The sequence below is a fragment of the Capsicum annuum genome, chromosome 8 (assembly GCF_002878395.1).
Source record: "Capsicum annuum cultivar UCD-10X-F1 chromosome 8, UCD10Xv1.1, whole genome shotgun sequence".
NCBI lineage: Eukaryota > Viridiplantae > Streptophyta > Magnoliopsida > Solanales > Solanaceae > Capsicum > Capsicum annuum.
Genome location: NC_061118.1, coordinates 79,397,623 through 79,415,773, shown reverse-complemented (window position 1 = coordinate 79,415,773; position 18,151 = coordinate 79,397,623). Strand labels below are relative to the sequence as shown.

Sequence of the window (18,151 nt, the reverse complement as noted above, 5' to 3'; positions counted from 1 at the left end):
TTTCACCTATAACATGGCTAAGCCTACTGTGTGTCTACCTATTTAGTCTTTCTCAAATTGGATTTATTATGGTTAAAGATGTTCGGATGGTATATAATTTGCACTTGATGATGGTTTCTTCTACACCTGACTTTGACTTTTAGTTTTGTTTGAATTTTAGATGATCTACTCATTAGGAGTAGTATGCTCGATTTGGATTCAGCATGGCTTTATCATCAGTTGATGATATATTTGGGAAAAGATCATTTAGTGGTGTGTTAATGCTTTAAACTCCAAACTATTAGTTTGAGTGTTATTTGTACTAGGTGTAGCATTGGTAGTGAGTTGGAGACATAGGTCATCTCTAGTTAGGTGCCTACATAGCACCTTATGGTCTTGTTCTTATGCTTGCCATAACGGATTCATGGTGAATCGTCTTTAATTTTTTTAAGATAGTGTGAGAGAGTTGCATAGATAGGACTCAAGTGAACTTCTTACTTATTTAGAGGAGATAGTAGGTTTGGAAAGGAAAAAGAAGGATTATAATTGGATAATGCAGATGGTCGCATAATTCATGCCTTGTATTACCTCCATCCTTGTTGAGTCTTTGCTTGTTGTGCTGGTAATAGTGTGGTATCAGTGTGTTGTGATTTGAATTTTCATACATCACCTTTTTTGATTTAGTTAAAGGATAGTTGGTGGTTATGTGTGACTTTTTGATGTTTAAGAAGTGGAGTAAGGAAGTTGGGTTAAAAAGAATACTTGTGGCAAAATCCCTTGGAATTATTTTTCTTTTTAGAGATTATCTAGGGAGTCATTCTTAAAGCATGTAGGCCCAATACCTCACCCCTTCAAGCTTTTAAGATCTTTCTATCCATATACTTTTGCAGATGAAGCTCCTTTTTGCAGTGGATATTGCGATGAGACTCTAGGTCGTTTCCTCGATTTACATATATTTTAGGTTTTTTAAGCATTCCTAATGTGGCTACAATTATTTATGACTTACAAAAACTATCAATTCAGTTATCAGATGGTTTTTTGGGTTTTTGAATTATTTTCCTATTTTGGATCTTTTATTATTTAGGATTTGTTCCCAGACCAAAACATTTAGTAGAAAACCTCAAATGCAACTTCTGACAGTCCAATTATCTCTGAAATATTAATTTTAGGCTAGGGGGACCCCTAGTTTAGGTCATATGGCTTTTAGACTCATTTTGGTCTATTGGTTGGGTTCTATGAAAAAAGGAACTATAGGTGTGGGCCCTACACTTAGTTAATATAATCTCATAAGAAAGTTTTTATGGTTCCATTGCATCCAAAATGTCAAATTTCCTATGGTGTCATAGTTTGTTCTAGCGCATAGGGTTCAAAATGAATCCTAAACAGCCAGCGAAAGTTTATCTTAACTTAGAAAAATCTTGTGTGATCGGTTAAGTGACTAGACTTGGTCCCACCTAGTTGTTTAAGCGAAGGTAGCTTAACCAAAAATGGGACACTTAATCAAAGGGCCAACCTCTCATTGTGGATCATTTAAGGGATCATTATGTTATTCCTATAGAGTCCAATTACCTTAGGTTACTGGCATGTTAGACATAATTGAGGTTAAGGACTTGTTAGTATAAGGTTTACTACCTTACATTATTGATTCTTATGATTTCCTAGACTATGGTATTATGGTTATGCAAGGTTTTTATTTATTATTGGGCCTAAGGCTGTGATTATGATACTAGACATATTTAGGGAGAATTTTTTTATCCTTGTAAAAGACGTGGTTGTAGTCTATGTACATTTAGAAGCATATAAATGTATTGTCTAGATACTAATGATGGAATTGCATAGATTTGGTAGATTCATGCTCACTTAATGGTATGATTCCAACTAAATCTTTGATTTATTGTTGATTTCTTAGAAAGGGGTTCATTCCACCTTTTAACATTTAAAATTAATTCTTTCATAACGAAGGTCATACCACTTTAAAGGATGATTTATGATATTTTGAACTTAAAATGATAATTTAGAGATTTATTCAAGATAGATTCTTTTCCACGACTTTACTACTACTATTCACTTTGGTTGAGAGAGATTTCAACCCTTTTTACACTTTTATAATCATTTACATCTAGAGTTTACCCTGAGTGATGGATTTATAGACTTACAGTGATGGATTTATAGACTTACACTCTTTGAGACATTGTTTTGTCCTACATGTTCCTTTTTAGAGAGTGAAATCATTCCAGTTAGATCCACATTTGGGCTTACATGCACAAGATTTCCCATTCCTTAGCCAGAAAGACATATGGCCATGAAAAGGGATTAAGTGGAACAGAATTGACTAGGTGGTAGAGTCGTGGAAACATTTGTTTCTTCCATATTTTGGACCTTAGATCCATGGAAGAATATGTTACTACTGAAATACAAATAGTTCAAAGAAAAATCTTTTGCCAATTGAGTTTGTGTAGTTACTAACTATACATATATATGTGTATATATATATATCTGATATTGGACAAATTATATTCATGATGATGATGATTGGGAATCATGGAATGAGATCAGTTTGGTGTATACATGTACTCTCAAACCTCCTAGGGTGACCTTCGATTATGAGCCTTTGTACCAGAGATGAGAAGTCACCATAGGTTCTACCTTTGTGATCAATTGAGCTAGAGGAAGTGTATACACTATGTTACATTATGGTACTTGCATCATTTATGGTATGGTGGACTTACCTTTGCATTCATTCTAGCATGCACATTATATATCACCAGTATGTTGTTTGGTCTCTATATCTATCAGCCATATGGGGGTTGTATAGGAATAGGATATAAGGGTTGTTTGTTGTGTGTTGTGTCGTGATTGAGCCTTTCTGGTTATGGGGCTAGATTTATCTATTATTTTTCAAGACTAGTCGGTTACCATATTATTGTTATTATGTTTCGTTCATGGCATGTTGATTATGGACTGATAACGAGATTTGAGGTATGCTTTTGATTTCTTTCTCTTGCAGTTATTTTACTATGGATAATTATCTCATGTTTAGATGTTTGAATTAGGGACCTTATTGTGCATGTATAGTTCCCTACTTTATTAGGATGCCTTGAAATATTATTATTATTACCTATGTGGTACGTTTGAACTAGTCATACATACATATATATATATATATATGAGGCTATAGAACTGCCATATATCTTTCTCTTCCTATTGTTTATTCATGTTTTATATGTATTACTTTTCCATGTTTACTGATATGTATCCTTCTTTCATTCTTAATTTACATACATGGTATAGTGCCTGAGTGTCGGAATAAGGATAGTATAAGGTAGTTTATCCTTATTTCCTTTCTAGCCTTAATAGGTTAGCTTCTTGGATATTTAGCTATAGTTTACATTCCTACTTGCATGTTATTTGTATATACATTATATTTGGAGCTCAGATGACAATTGCCTACTGAGTACCATATGTTTGGCACTCATACTATACTTCTATAACTTACAGATCATTGTACGGATTCTCACCATTTTTGTGCACATCATGTGGAGCAATTATGGATTGGAGATTTAAGGTGATCTCCTTGCATTCGTAATATTACTATTTTCACTCTTATCGATTAGACTAGTCTCTATCTTGTATTTAGAGATAGGTTGTATTAGTATATTCATTTAATATCTTATTTGTATTCTTGCCATTTTAGAAGTTCTTGTACTGCTTCCACCAGGTTTAGGGATTATCTAATATATATATTAGTCATATGTTATAGTTATTCTATATTCTCCTTTCATTTCCCTTGGTAGTACATTATTAGAAGTTTTGGACTATGGGTTAGCTCTGTTAGGTCATAGTAGGTGCCATAATAACCTTAGAAATTGAATCATAAATTCTAGCCACATATGCTATAGGAAGTAAATATGGTACGCATTGGTCGTTGCATCTATTTCATTCTTCATTGCATTCATCATTCGTAATTTTTCACCTATATAAACTTCTTGTGTATCATATTACTGTCATATGTATCCTTCTATTGAATCTTAGATATTATTTTTATCCTATAGCATAAATTTATGTTTTATTCATATTTTATAATATATATTATTTTTTTGAGCCTAGTTGGCCTGTGATGGTTACTCATTACCATGTGTTTTGGTACTTATACTATACTTTTGTATCTATTTATGATGGAAATTATGGTACGAGTATTGGCAACTGATTTCTTACTCATTTAGATGTTCCATTTTGATTGGATTTGGGTGAGGAATAAGCATCCATAGGTAATCCATTTCCTTCATATTGTTGCTATCTTGACACAAACTTGTACATTTATACTTAGTACTACTCCCATATTACTAGCTCCTGTACTATTGACCCCATATCTTAGGGGAATTTTTTGTAAATTTTGTTCTTCCTTCCACTACTTATGGGCCCTTATTATCTATACAAGTTGCCCGATAATGTATGTTGTTTTTTACTTTATTTATTAGATATTGATTTTTTGTATATGTCTAGTAGAGTAACCTTATCTAATAGAGGATTATTGTTTGTGTCATCATGGTCCAATTTTAGTCGTGATAAGATTTTGGAAAAATTGGGATTATTATTTTCCACTTTTAGAGTTTGTACATTAACAACTATCAGACAAGTATTGATGTGGCTCCTTATGAAGCATTGTATGTACATTAAGTATATATCTGATAGATTGGTATTAACAAAATGAGGTATCATTAATTGGGTCTAGATGGTCTAAGATGCTTTAGAAAAAATTATGATTATTTAGAAATAGATAAATTAGCATAGTGTTGGTAAAGGTCTTATAGATAATAGAGCACATGAATTTAGAGTTTAAGAAAGGTGGATATATGTTCCTGAAAGTGTCGCAAATGTTGGGATTGATGTTTTTTTAAAAATAAAGGAAAGAAGAGTTGTTGTTTATTCGACCTTATAATACATTTATCAATAAAGGTAAGGCGACTTATGATCTAGACTTTCCCTCAAATGCATCCTCGGTTAATGAGTATTTCATGTATATATTTTGTGGAAGTATTTGTATATCAAGGCCAAAACTATTTCTATGGAGAAGAGCTTAACATTTGGAGAAGACATGCAAGTCCATAAGTTGAGAACAAAAAATGTAGTCTTAAGAGTCCTGTGATGTAACCATAAATTGGAACAGGTTACACAAGAATTTGAAGACCAAGTTGCTTCATTGTTAACTGGTGAGACTAACTAGATTTTCCAAATTTATCTTACTTATGAGTTGCACCTTCTAAAACCAATGTACAGGGGAAGACTGTACCAAATCCGGACCTATCTAGACTAGTTACTAAGGAGAATGAGGATGTCTCTAAGATTGAGATTAATGTGGAGGAGGAGATTACTACACATAATACTAGTGTTAGTGTTTATCGAGCTATTGAGATTCATGAGAATATCAATATACCAAAGAGGTTGTGTTTTTGATGATTTCATTAGGTCGACTAAAAAGATATCATAAATTAGCAATAGTAGGTCAAAACCTACTGAGGAGACATTTGATACTGCTAACTAGTTATCATATTAGAGGTATCTACTATCACTCAAGATTCATTCCGACAAACATTAGCCAAAACAGAGCCTTGCATTGATGAGGCTAATTCTTTGGGCAACTCATCACATCTTGCTTTCCACTCTTTATGGTGACCCTTCATCAAATCTTATTTTTTATATTAGACCTATTGAATCAAGGAAAGTGATTTATTTTGAGTTGGAGGTATTATTATGGATATATAATATTTTAATTAATTTTTTATTTAGATAATATTTTTATTGAGAATGTAATATTTTAGATGACTTTCATTTCATGGGTGATTATTTTTAAAACTCAATGTGAGTGTGTGTTGTGATTTGCATTTTATTTCTTACTTTTTATTATAGTCGTTAGTAATGTGTTTGATTAATAAAGCTCTTTTTGGCTTGGGGCTCAAGAAGAAGTGTGATAGAAATAAAACTTAAAAATGATAAATTTACTTTCAAAGAGTACTCTTACGTTAATTTTCACATGCATGAAATATTAAAATGATAAATTGATGTCATAACCTAATTTACTATAATACCCCAAGTTTTCAAGATCAAGACCCATCAAATGATAGGCCATTAAATCAGTTTTCCAATGCCACAAGTCTCACCTTAATTTGATAACAAGACAAGAAGTTATGAAAATTTTCCTAAGAGTCTATCAGCTACCAGTAACAACGACTCGGGTAATGACTTGTTACTAGATGTAACGAGTCATTTTATTTAGTCATTTCCGTAACACTAAGGACCCACAAATTTCATTCCTCTGATAATGACCCTACCCTACGAATCATTACCAGTGACACAAAGTCTTTAGGAGGGACCTCTTGTCAAAACAAAAAAAATCTAGAAATCTAGTCTCAAACTATAACTACCCCTAATGACTCGTAATCATACCTAACAATTAATTAAGAAGGGGGTACATGATCACAACATAAAGGGATCAAAACTTAGGATTTTAGGTCATGACTTAGACCACGACTCGTGACCAGTGGTAATGAGTCGTTGGATGTGTTGTGACAACTGGAACAAGAAATCTCTGCACTATTTTAAAAGGGGCTTTTGGTAAATTCCAATCCTATTTAACCCCCAAACCCATGTCGTTTTGGCACTACAACATCTGTTATTGAGGGATTAACTTACCCAAATCCCCTCCTCATGAATTGGCTTGCAGGTTAAATATGAGTTTCCTTTCTCTCATTAGTTTATGTGTGTTATCAAACCATGAATATGTTCCTTCCTCGAGATTATTGATTCCCCAAGATAAATATCATGAATTTTCCTATCTTGACAAGTTGATGAGTTTTCTGGTTTTAAATTATGAAATTTCTTTATCATATTACGTTAATGCTGTCATGGTCAATTGTATTAATCAAATTTGGTGGGTTATTAACACCCAATACCTAGGAGTTTAAATAAACATCATTTTACAGGATTTAAAGCATTTTATACTATACATGCATTGTTATTTTAAGAATACCATTACTTGAGAATATCAGTTAACATTTCATGTTTCAATTTATGCTTTAGTGTTATTCAGTTGGGAGCAATACTAAGCACCAAGTGAATGCACGAATAATGGCTCCCCCCCCCCCCCCCCCATCAATTAGGCTTGAGAACATTAGTAGCATATCCTAAGTTCCAGAACTACAATACCACTATAGGATATAAGGGGTCTCTTATTAGTAGAGGCATGACACCCTAGTCCTATGACACATTAGTTTAGTGGATCCATATCTGCTAGTGTTGGTTCCCTTAGCGAGGTACTAACTCCCTTCAAACTAGGGTTACAAGTTGAACCCTGATTGGCTCATGTTAGAGTATGTCAGTTATTATTAGCTCCCACATTCCTTATTTCAGTTTTAGTTTATATTTAGTCCAGGTTTACCTAACCAAGTGTTTAATATTCAATTATTCAGCTCATGTTTATACTTAGTCTTGCATGATTTTACATGGTCATACATTCATGTTCAATTTATTTGTAATACCCCAAACTTTCTTTAAATCAAATCTAGTCTTCAGAAGAGTTAGTGATGACTATGTAAATAATTAATGTTTAAATCATCTAGAATTTCCCTATTTTTGACTTTTTATCATGTGTGAAATTGAATTATCTTTCCACCAATACCAATTTCATCTAAATCTGGTATCGGAGTAAAAAGTTATGGATGTTTTACAGAGAACTATCGGAACTATCCAGAAGCGATGCTCAGGACGACGGACCGTTGAGCTAGAGATGGATTGTCACCCAAGTCATCACGACTAAGGTAGTGAACCCAACTTCTGGTCAAGTGCGACGGCCAGGATCAATGGACCATTAAGCTAGCGACAGACCATAAAGCTACCAATGGACCGTCGCCCAAACCGTCGCAAATGAGGAAGAAAGTTCAGGTTCTGGCCAAATGCGATGGTCATAACCTACGGATCGTCGAGCCAGCAATGGACCATTGCTACTTTCTATAAGCAATTTTAAGCCACTTTTAAAAGGGTATTTTGGTCTTTTTCGATACATTTTAACCCCTAATTATACCAGACCATAGCTCATAACTTCATTATTCATTCACAACACCAAATTAGGGTTTGTCTGAAAGATCAATCCTCGAGAACAAGAAACCCTAGGTGTTTAATTCCAAGTCAAGAACTCAAGATTTCCTCTACCAATCTTCAAGAAATCATTTATCTAGGTATGTCAAGTGTTGATTCATGGGTTCCTTTCACCCATGAAGCTCAAGAAACCCTATTTGAAATATAAACTTTGGATTCCGTGGTATGAATTGAATTATATCCATGTTTATGTTGTTGTTTGATTTCCTAGTTGAAGTCATTAATGACTATCATAAAAATATGCATGCCTAAGCCTAATGATATGCATGGAAGGTGTTTGATAAAATGTCAAAGAGAATAGGAATTATGCCTTATAACTCATTTGTGACCAAAATTAATGAATCTATGTTTCTCCCTTATGTTCGTTATGACTCCCACGTTATTTTTATGCTTTGTAATAGATTGACATAATGCTTTTGAGATTAGGCTTATGAAATTATGACATGTTTATATGCATTCCTATTCATGTACCAAACCATGATAATCAAGTGCCTCATGAAATTCCCCATTGATTGTATTATGGATTGTTGATTATGGTCGTGAGTCCATGAAGTGTCATGTCTTGTCAGTTTTGTGATATTGAGTCCTGGAGGTACTTGCACCTAACAATTTAGTTGTGTGGCTAGAGCCAGTGCCAGTTTTCAAGATATTCTCAGTCAAGCCATATTCAGTAGAATTCAGTTAGTCTCATGACTCAGGAAAACTCAGTAATCTCAGTCAGTTATCAGATATCAATAGTATTTTGTCATTCAGCGAAACTCAGTGAACTCACTCTAGTCAGTTTTGTATAATTAATTCAGTGTCTAATCAGATGGGAGTAGGATTCAATACCGAGTGAGCCCAAGGATGGGAACTCACCTGCGAGTAGAAGGTGTGATTCTTAGAAGCAATCCTTGTGCTTCAGAACTACATAGCCAGCGTAGGTTAAAACATCTAACATGTTAGATGAGGGTTGATGAGGTGACTTAACCTGTCAGATGAGGGTCTCACCATTCTCCTTAGAGTACCTGCTAGATGAGAGATTACTCATAGCTTGTCCTTACCAGTGGTGTGGTACTGACACCCTTCTAATTGAGGTTATATATTCGACCCCAACTCAATTATATTATCTCATTTAGGGCATGTCAATTAGATGACTACTTCCCATAGTTACAGTCTCTTTCTCAGTCTCTATAATAAAACTCAGATACTTCTATAGAATTTAGGATTATCATATATAGTCACCCAATTTAGTATGAAACTCAGCTAGTTCTATCAGAAACAAGACTGTCAGACACAGTCATTCAGATAATAGTATATCAGTTATACGAAACTTATGCTATCAGTATTCAGATTCAGTGATGTCATAATCTAAGTTATAGTTTATGTATTTATGTATGTGTTATCACCTTCATGTTAATCAGTCAGTTAGTAGATCAGACGTTCAGCAGCCAGACTAGCAGTGAGTCCTCATCATTTGAGGATAGCATGATTATTTTATTACTTTATTATTTCAGTAGTACAGAGTTAGTTGGGAACATATCCCATCAACTCTACAGTTTTTAGACAGTTTAGAGGCTTCCAGACTATAGCATGTTCAGACAGTTATTTTAGTTTTGTTTTGGCATTGATATATTGTATTTCCAAATGTTATTTTTATCAGATATTTGAACCTTATGTCCTTTCAGCCTTTTCTGCATCTATACAGTATATTATGCAGTGCCCAGTTACAGATATCAGTCATGGGTTAGCTTGTGGTCCTGCGGGATCATGAGCATCGTGTAGCATTACGGGTACCAGATTTGGGGTGTTACATTATTGATACTAGTTAGCTTCCCATCTCATATTCTCAGTACATTAATATTACTACATAGATACTTCTTTACACTATATTGTGTCATAATGTAGTTTCAGACACTCAGTACCCAGACCATTCTTTGCACATCCATGCGCCACTCAACTGCAGTATTGGTGAGCCCTCATCAGTTGAGAGCTTTTTATCAGCTTTTTATTTTTAAGTATTTTATTTATTTTAGTTAGTCAGAGTAACTTGGGAGCTTGTCCCAATAACTCACCAAGATTTGGAGGCTTTCAGACTAACAGACAGATGTATAGAATATTAGTACTATTTTGAGTTAGGCATGTTTATTTCCAACTTTGGATGATATCCCATTTTTTATCATTATTATTTTACAAGTTATTTTTTTTAGCTTCCACCCAGTATGCTATTATCTTTTAGTAATTGTGTGTTGGTCATGGGTTAGCTTAGGGTCACCTGTGACTTTAAGAACCATCTTATGACTAGAGGTTTGTTTTGGGTTGTTTCAAACTTGGTATCAAGAACATTGTTCAAAGTTTCCTAAGGTATACGAAAGTCGCATTAAATAGAGTCTTGTTCATGGGTGTGACACGCGCCCAACTTATGGACGAGAGTCTATGGAATATTTTAGGAAAGTTTTACTTAATTCATTATAAATGTCATGCAATGGAGTATAATATTAATAAAAATTCTTCTTCTAAATCATTGTCTACCCGATTATAGAAAATGCCTCCCAAAAGGTCTAACGGAAGGAGGAATAGGGACCATCCAACACCACTACCTATTCCTGAATACCCTATAAATAAGTAGGTCTCTCATGCTAAATTCAAGGATACTTTCAAAGCATTGACCCAATCTATGTATCTTTAGATTAACCAGCAAGCAGTTTCCTTAGCTAACCCACTAACAAATATGACAACAACTAGGATTTGGGACTTCACTCAGATGAATCCTCCAGTGTTCTTTGGATATATATGCTTGAGGAGGATCCCAATGTATTTTTGGGTATTGTGTAGAAGGGGACTAATTTCATGGGTGTAACCTTGAGTGAAAGTGTTGAGTTAGATGCTTACCAATTGCAACGGTTGGATCACACTTGGGTTAAGCAGCGGAAGGAGAATTCAAGTATCAATGCAGGTCCTATAGAGTGGGATGAGTCTGCTACTGCTTTTTTGGATAGGTTTTTCTTAATTCAGTGGAAGGAATCCAAAGTGAAAGAGTTCATTAACATAAATAAGGGAAACATAAATTTATGGAGTATTCACTCAAGTTTACTTGGTTAGCGAGGTATGTTACGAATATGATGGTTGATTCTAGGGCTCGAATGAGGAAGAATTTATTTGGTGTTTTTAAGGATATGGTTAAGTAGTCTAGGACATCTTTGTTGATTATAGAGATGGACCTCACTAGAATAATGGTTCATCCTCTACAGATTGAGGAAGAGAATATCAAGGAAAAGGTAAGGGAAAATTAGAGGGACAATGCTAATAGATTCAATTTCTCTGGATAGAGGTCAGATGGTGGGAATCATTCTAGTTCCCCTAGAAATCTAAAGCCCTAGCACTATCTTCATCTAGTGCTCCAGTGTCTATGTTTAGACAGTATACTCATGACAGAGCACCAAGATCTAAGTGTTAGGGAAGTGTGAATAGTGGTCGCACCAACCTAGTTTTCAAGAGATGTAGTAAGAACCACAAGGGTGAGTGCATGGCAGGTAGTGATACTTGTTTATGGTGTAGCACGATAGGCCACTAGATAAGGGATTACCTATTAGTTCTATGGAGTGGTAGAAAGATCGTCAACAAGACCAAACAAACTCCTCATCGGTTCCAATAGGTTGCCAAATATATTAGGGTGCCACTTCTAAAGAAACCAGTGGACAATGTTTAATTAACTTTATGCCCTTTAGAATTAGCAGGATTAGGAGAGTTCTCCTTAAGTGGTTACTGGTATGTTGCAAGTCTTTTTACCTTCATTTGTATGCATTATTAGATCCCCAACCCACACTTTCTTTTGTGACTCCTTATATAGCAGTAGATTTTGGTGTTAGTTCCAAAATCATAGCACAACCCTTCATAGTTTCTACTACAGTTGATAGTTCTATTATCACTAGATGGGTATACAGAAATTGCCCAGTCACAGTATCCCAGAAATTTGCCTCAGTCGATATTATAGAGTTAGTGATGACGGATTTTGATGTATTGTTTGAATAGATTTGTTCCACTCTTTCTATGCCTTAATTTATTGTAGGAACAAAGTAGTATAGTTTCTGTTTTCCAATGAAAAGTCTTAGAATAGAGGGGTAGCACCTCAACTCCTATAGTTTGGCTTGTCTCCATCCTTAAGGTGGGGAAAACGTTTCCAAATTATGCATCTATGATCTTGTTTGAGTCAAGGATTCAAGTTCCAAGATCTCGAGTCTTGAGCCATCTCAAGTACTAAATGCATTTCCAAAAGTATTTTATGAAGATCTACTCGGAGTTTCTATCTAGAGGGAAATCGATTTTGGAATAGATCATTATCCAAATACTCAACCCATTCCAATTCTACCTTACATAATGGCTCAAGCCGAGCATATGGAGTTGAAAGATGGTTCACTCTATGCATAAGAAAGATGGTTTTCTCCGAATGTGCATCGACTACTGTTAGTTGAACAAAGTCACAATCAAGAACAAGTATCCCATCCCCAGGATTGATGACTTGTTCGACCAATTTTAGGGTGCTTACTATTTTTCTAAGATAGACCTTAGTCCGACAATCATCAGCTCAGGGTCAGAAAATTTGACATTTCAAAGATAGCCTTTAGAACTTGGCGTGGTCACTTCAAATTTGTAGCTTTGTATTTTGGACTAACAAATGCACCTATATATTTTATAGACCTGATGAACGAAGTGTTCAAGCAGTATGAGGACATGTTCATCATAATTTTTATAGATGACATTCTCATCTATTCCATAGTTCGGGTGAACACATAGACCATTTACAAATTATTTGGAAAACTATCAAAGATCATAAGATATTTTATAAGTTTAATTAGTGTGAATTCTAGTTGAAATCAGTAGCTTTTCTTAGACATATTATTTCTAGTAAAGGCGTTCGAGTTGATACTTAAAAGACCAAACCAATAATAAATTGGTATAGACCTAACTCTCTATTAGATATCAGGAGTTCCTTGGGTTTAAAAAGTTACTATAGATTGTTTTTAAAAGGATTTTCCTCTACTACCTCTCCCATATCCCGACTAACTCGGAAGAAGGTCAAATTCCAGTTGTCAGATTCTTGCAAGAAATGTTTTCTGGAGTTGAAGACTCGACTCACCTCTGTTTATACAGAATCAAACTATAAAGATAAAAATAATCCTAAAAGAAAGAGACGAAAATCGAGAACACTAACTAAAGAGGAAAGACAACACACAGATTGAAGAGAACAAGTAAGAAGAACACAATCTAAGTGCAAAAATGTAAAGATAGACAGTAAGACATAAACTACTACAAGTAATAGGAACTATGGTGTGTATCAAACACTAAAACTCACTAGAACTCACTATAGCAACACCAGACTCTTACATTGACACAAAAGGGAGTCAATATTCCCCAAGCACCAACGTTTCTATGCTGATTTACAACCCAAGTGATTCCACACCTATGTTTGCCCTAGTTACAATTATGGCTTTTCAAAGCCCTACACTACAAACACTCCCTCTCAAGAGAATTGTCTATCAATATCATTCAAAACTAATGAGAAAATAAGCCTAAAGAGTCTATTTATAGCTTATGACATAATATACCAAAATACCCTTAATGAAAAAGGCTCCTATAGAGTGTAAAGAAAAGGCACAAAAGACCATTACACCCTTAAATAAGTGGCGGTCATATAGTGTCCTAAGACTCTTCTTCACACTTCAATATATATAATCCCTTGTGTTATTTTCGCCTTCATAATTATTCTTCAATACATGGTCTCTTGGGTGCTTCATCAAGACAAGCTCCCTAGAAACTTTCCACATACGGCATTGCACTATTGAGTGCCCTAAAAGGTTTCCCCGTGCATGTTCTCAAGCCTTCAATGTGACCAAAGCTTGATTCTTCATATATTGGCCTCGAATGATGGAATCCAAAGCTAACATGGTCATTTGGATCGTATCATTATCCCTTTCTTGAAAAGTATTGTATGTCGAATCCATACCTTGTAAAATCAAAGAAAGGACAAACAAGCACCACATCCTCATGACATGAGGGTTAGCGTTAGTACAAAAATTACATCATCATTCCACGATGGTTCACACTTGAAATATGTCCATGGGTCCTTTGTGTTGAATATGAAAAGCTTAGTGAAAATATCACAAGGAAGTGGCTATAACAAATATCAAGAGATAAGGAAACTACAATGGTATAAATGGCTTCACTAACCCAAAAGGTAAGACCACCTTTACCTTAGGAACCATAGATACATTTGTTTCATTACCACTTTAAGGGACCTCATCAAATGTGGTTCCACTATTGGTCTTAAAGCAACCACATCCAAATGTCATTATTATTCAAACAAGGAAACCATCCATCAAAATTCCTACTTCTACATAATACAATTTAAAAACTAACATGGTTGTCATCATATATAAAGGGGTAGTATAGGAAGGAATAAAGTGTGAAGACATCATCCAAGGTGCTATCATCTATAAGAATGCCACTTGGTCCAAAAGATATAACACATAAGGAATACAAAGATGGAATTAAAACAATTAAGCACATATGACTTCTTCCCTTTAAGTAAAGTATCAGCATGGGATCCAAAAGTTTAGATTCATGAAATTTAAACACAAGTGTGTCAAACATAGATTAATAATTAGTAGCATTACCCCAAGATGAAAATGAAACCTTTGTCCTCGGGTTTTCAAGAATAACCCCTTGCTTGTCAAATAGACCAAGAAACAAGTCACAATCCTAACCATCTTTATAGGAACGATCAATAATTGGATTTATTAAATCAAGGGTATCACTACTCAATTGATTATTCCTTTCCATGACCATATATTCCTTACCCCTAAGAGTACTCTCTTCTTCCACGAAGAGATTTCCATCTTTAGGAGGAATGTTGTCACTCATATTTTTAATACTAATCCCGCTAACGTTTCTATTTCTCTTCGTATTTCTCATGTTTTGCAGGATTACGAGGATGTCTTCCCAAAGGAATTGCTGAAGGGATTGCCTCCACTTCGGGTCATTGACCACCAAATTGATTTTGTGCCGGGCTCATAATTCCCCAACAAACTAGCTTATAGAAGCAACCCAATGGATACTAAGGAATTACAACACCAAGTTAAGGAACTTCTCAACAAAGGGTACATCAAGGAGAGTATGAGCCCTTGTGCGGTCCTAGTACTACTAGTTCACAAGAAAGATAGGACTTAGCATATATGTGATGATTGTCAAGCCATCAACAAGATAATGGTAAAATACCGTCACCCTATTCCTGGACTAGATGATATGCGTGATGAATTGAGTGGTTCGTATTTGTTTTCTAAAATTTATTTGAGTAGTGGCTATCACCAAATCCGTATGCAATCAGGTGACAAATGGAAAACCACATTCAATACCAAATTTGGTCTCTATAATGGATGGTTATACCATTCGGCCTAACAAACACTCCAACTACTTTCATACGGCTAATGAATTATGTGATAAAGCCATTTATCAAAAAGTTTGTTATTGTTTACTTTGATGATGTGTTGGTTTATAGTAAGTCCTTCGATGAGCATGTAAAGCATTTACAATGTGTGTTTGATGTCCTCCGAAAGGAGAAGTTATATGCTAATCTAGAAAAGTGTTCTTTTGGTGTCCATGAGGTTGTATTTCTTGGGTTTGTGGTGAGCTCAAGAAGGGTCGAAGTGGATCAATCTAAGATTGACACCATTAAAAATTGGCCAACTCCTAAAAATTGGCCAACCCGTGAGAAGCTTCCATGGGTTAGCTAGTTTTTATAGATATTTGGTCAAAGGATTTAGCACCATTGTCGCCCCCTTGACCGAAGTGATTAAAAGGATCGGCCTTTCAAGTTGGGAGATGAACAAGTTAAGGCCTTCGAGGACTTGAAAGCTATGCTTATCTCAATCTCTTGGCTACAATTGCCTAATTTTAACAAGACTTTTGAGGTCGAATGTGATGCTAGCAAAGACGGCATAGGCGCGATTTTAATGCAAGAATTCTAGCCTATTGCCTACTTTAGTGAAAATCTCAAAGGAGCAACTCTAAACTACTCTACGTACGATTTAGATTTGTATGCATTGATTAGAGCCTTAGCTACTTGACAACATTAATTGCCGCCTAAAGAATTCATGATCCAAATGGATCATGAATCATTGAAGCATCTACGGACTTAAGACAAGCTTAACTGATGGCATGCCAAATGGATTGAGTTTCTTGAAACTTTTCATTATGTGATTCATTATTAAAAGGGAAAGGACAATGTGGTGGCCCATACTTTTTCTCAAAAACATGTTCTTGTGTCTTGGGTTGAGGCTATGAACATGATTACTCATTGATATTCTTTATAGTTGTTTCTTTTTAGATTATCACCTGGGTTGTTCTTTATTTCTTGAGCTAACTATTTCAATGCTTGGCCGCCATTAGAATAAATTTATATTTCTGTGTGAATCCGAGAGGAGAATCATAGATTAGAACGAGGAAATTAAGGATCAAGGTTCTTACCCTTTTATAAAATAAGGGGTTTGAATTAGCATCTAGGATAGGAATATACCTAGAAGCCTTGTTTGGTTCAATTGCAAAAAGATAACTTTACGAATCTAGAAGAATTTTTACATCTCTGCAGGAGTTGTAGCTGCAATATTCAATAGATAGAAGATTTTAGGTTGGGATACCAAGATCGTTGCCTAAAACCTTGCAAACCAACAACCCAATAACAATAAGATTACGATAAGAATGGAGATTTGTATGATTATTCAAAAAGCCTCAACTCTGGAATTCTTATCATTATTGTTTACAACCGTTGCTTGCTTTTCTTTAGTCATAAACTTTTATTTCTGCTTAATTAATTTATATTTTTATTCTCAAATTCAAAAATCATCTTGATACTTTACAACACATAATACTAATTGTCTAAAACTAAAAGTTGGTTAAATTTCTAGTTGCTTGGTCCAATGAGATTTGATTTTCTAAATCACGATATTACTTGTAAGATCATGTGCACTTGCGTGTGTGTCTTAGTCGCAACAAGTTTTTGGCGTTGCTACCGAGGACTAATATAATTAGTAAATTGCTAAATTTTTTGTTTTTCGTATTAAGTTTAAGTGTTAACATCTTGATCTTAGTGGCTGAAGTTTTGCAGGTTTAGCTGAATCCAGGACTGTCAAGAGACAAAAAGTTGGTAGAGCCTTTTACAGAACCAAAATAGATTTTCAACAAAAGCGAAGAATGGCTTAACAAAGAAATGAACCGGCTGATCCAAATGCCAAAAATATTCCACCTCTGATTATTCCAGTTGTTCCTGCTCAACTTGCTGCTAGACCTATTCGTGAGGTGACAATCCCACTCACGAACCATGTGACGAGCAGTATTCTCAAGCCCGGACTAGGAGGTCAATTTGAATTAAAGTAGAATATGGTGCAATTGCTGAATTCAGCGGGGCAATTTCATGGCCTTTCACATGAAGATCCGCAGTAGTACATACAGACCTTCTTGGAAATAAACAATACTTACATTCCTAAAGGGGGTGAGTTTGGATTATGTCAGGTTGACACCCTTTCCCTTCTCTCTAATGGGGGAAGAGAAAAGGTGGTTACATGCTGAACCACCACTCCTATCACTATGTGGGAAGATCTAGCTCGGAAATTCCTTATTTGATTCTTTCCATCTAAGAAGACTACATGCTTGAGGAGCGAGATCTTGAGTTTCAGACAAAAAGAATAAGAGAATATCTACCAAGCTTGGGAGAGATTTAAGGGTATGCTAAGAAATTGCCCTCATCATCATCAGTCAAACGATGTTCTTATGCATACTTTCATTGAGGCACTGCAGCCAAATACAAAGATTCTCTTGAATTCAGTAGCAGGAGGACATGCTCTTGAGAAGACGTATGAAGAATTATACGCTCTGCTGAATCGAATTTCACAAGGGAACCTTAACTGGCATGCAGATTCGAGGAGTACTCCTAGAAAGGGTGTAGGGGTATTAGAGGAAGATCAGTTCACCGCATTATAGAAACATATCA

The 18,151-nt window shown here is 35.1% G+C and overlaps 1 non-coding gene across 1 annotated transcript; it reads right to left on the bottom strand.

The window, feature by feature from the left end:
- Positions 1-17,808: 17,808 nt before the first annotated feature.
- Positions 17,809-17,915, bottom strand: LOC124886943. Its single transcript, XR_007044339.1, has one exon. It is a non-coding gene; the product is annotated as a small nucleolar RNA R71 (small nucleolar RNA).
- Between the last annotated feature and the right edge of the window lie 236 nt (positions 17,916-18,151).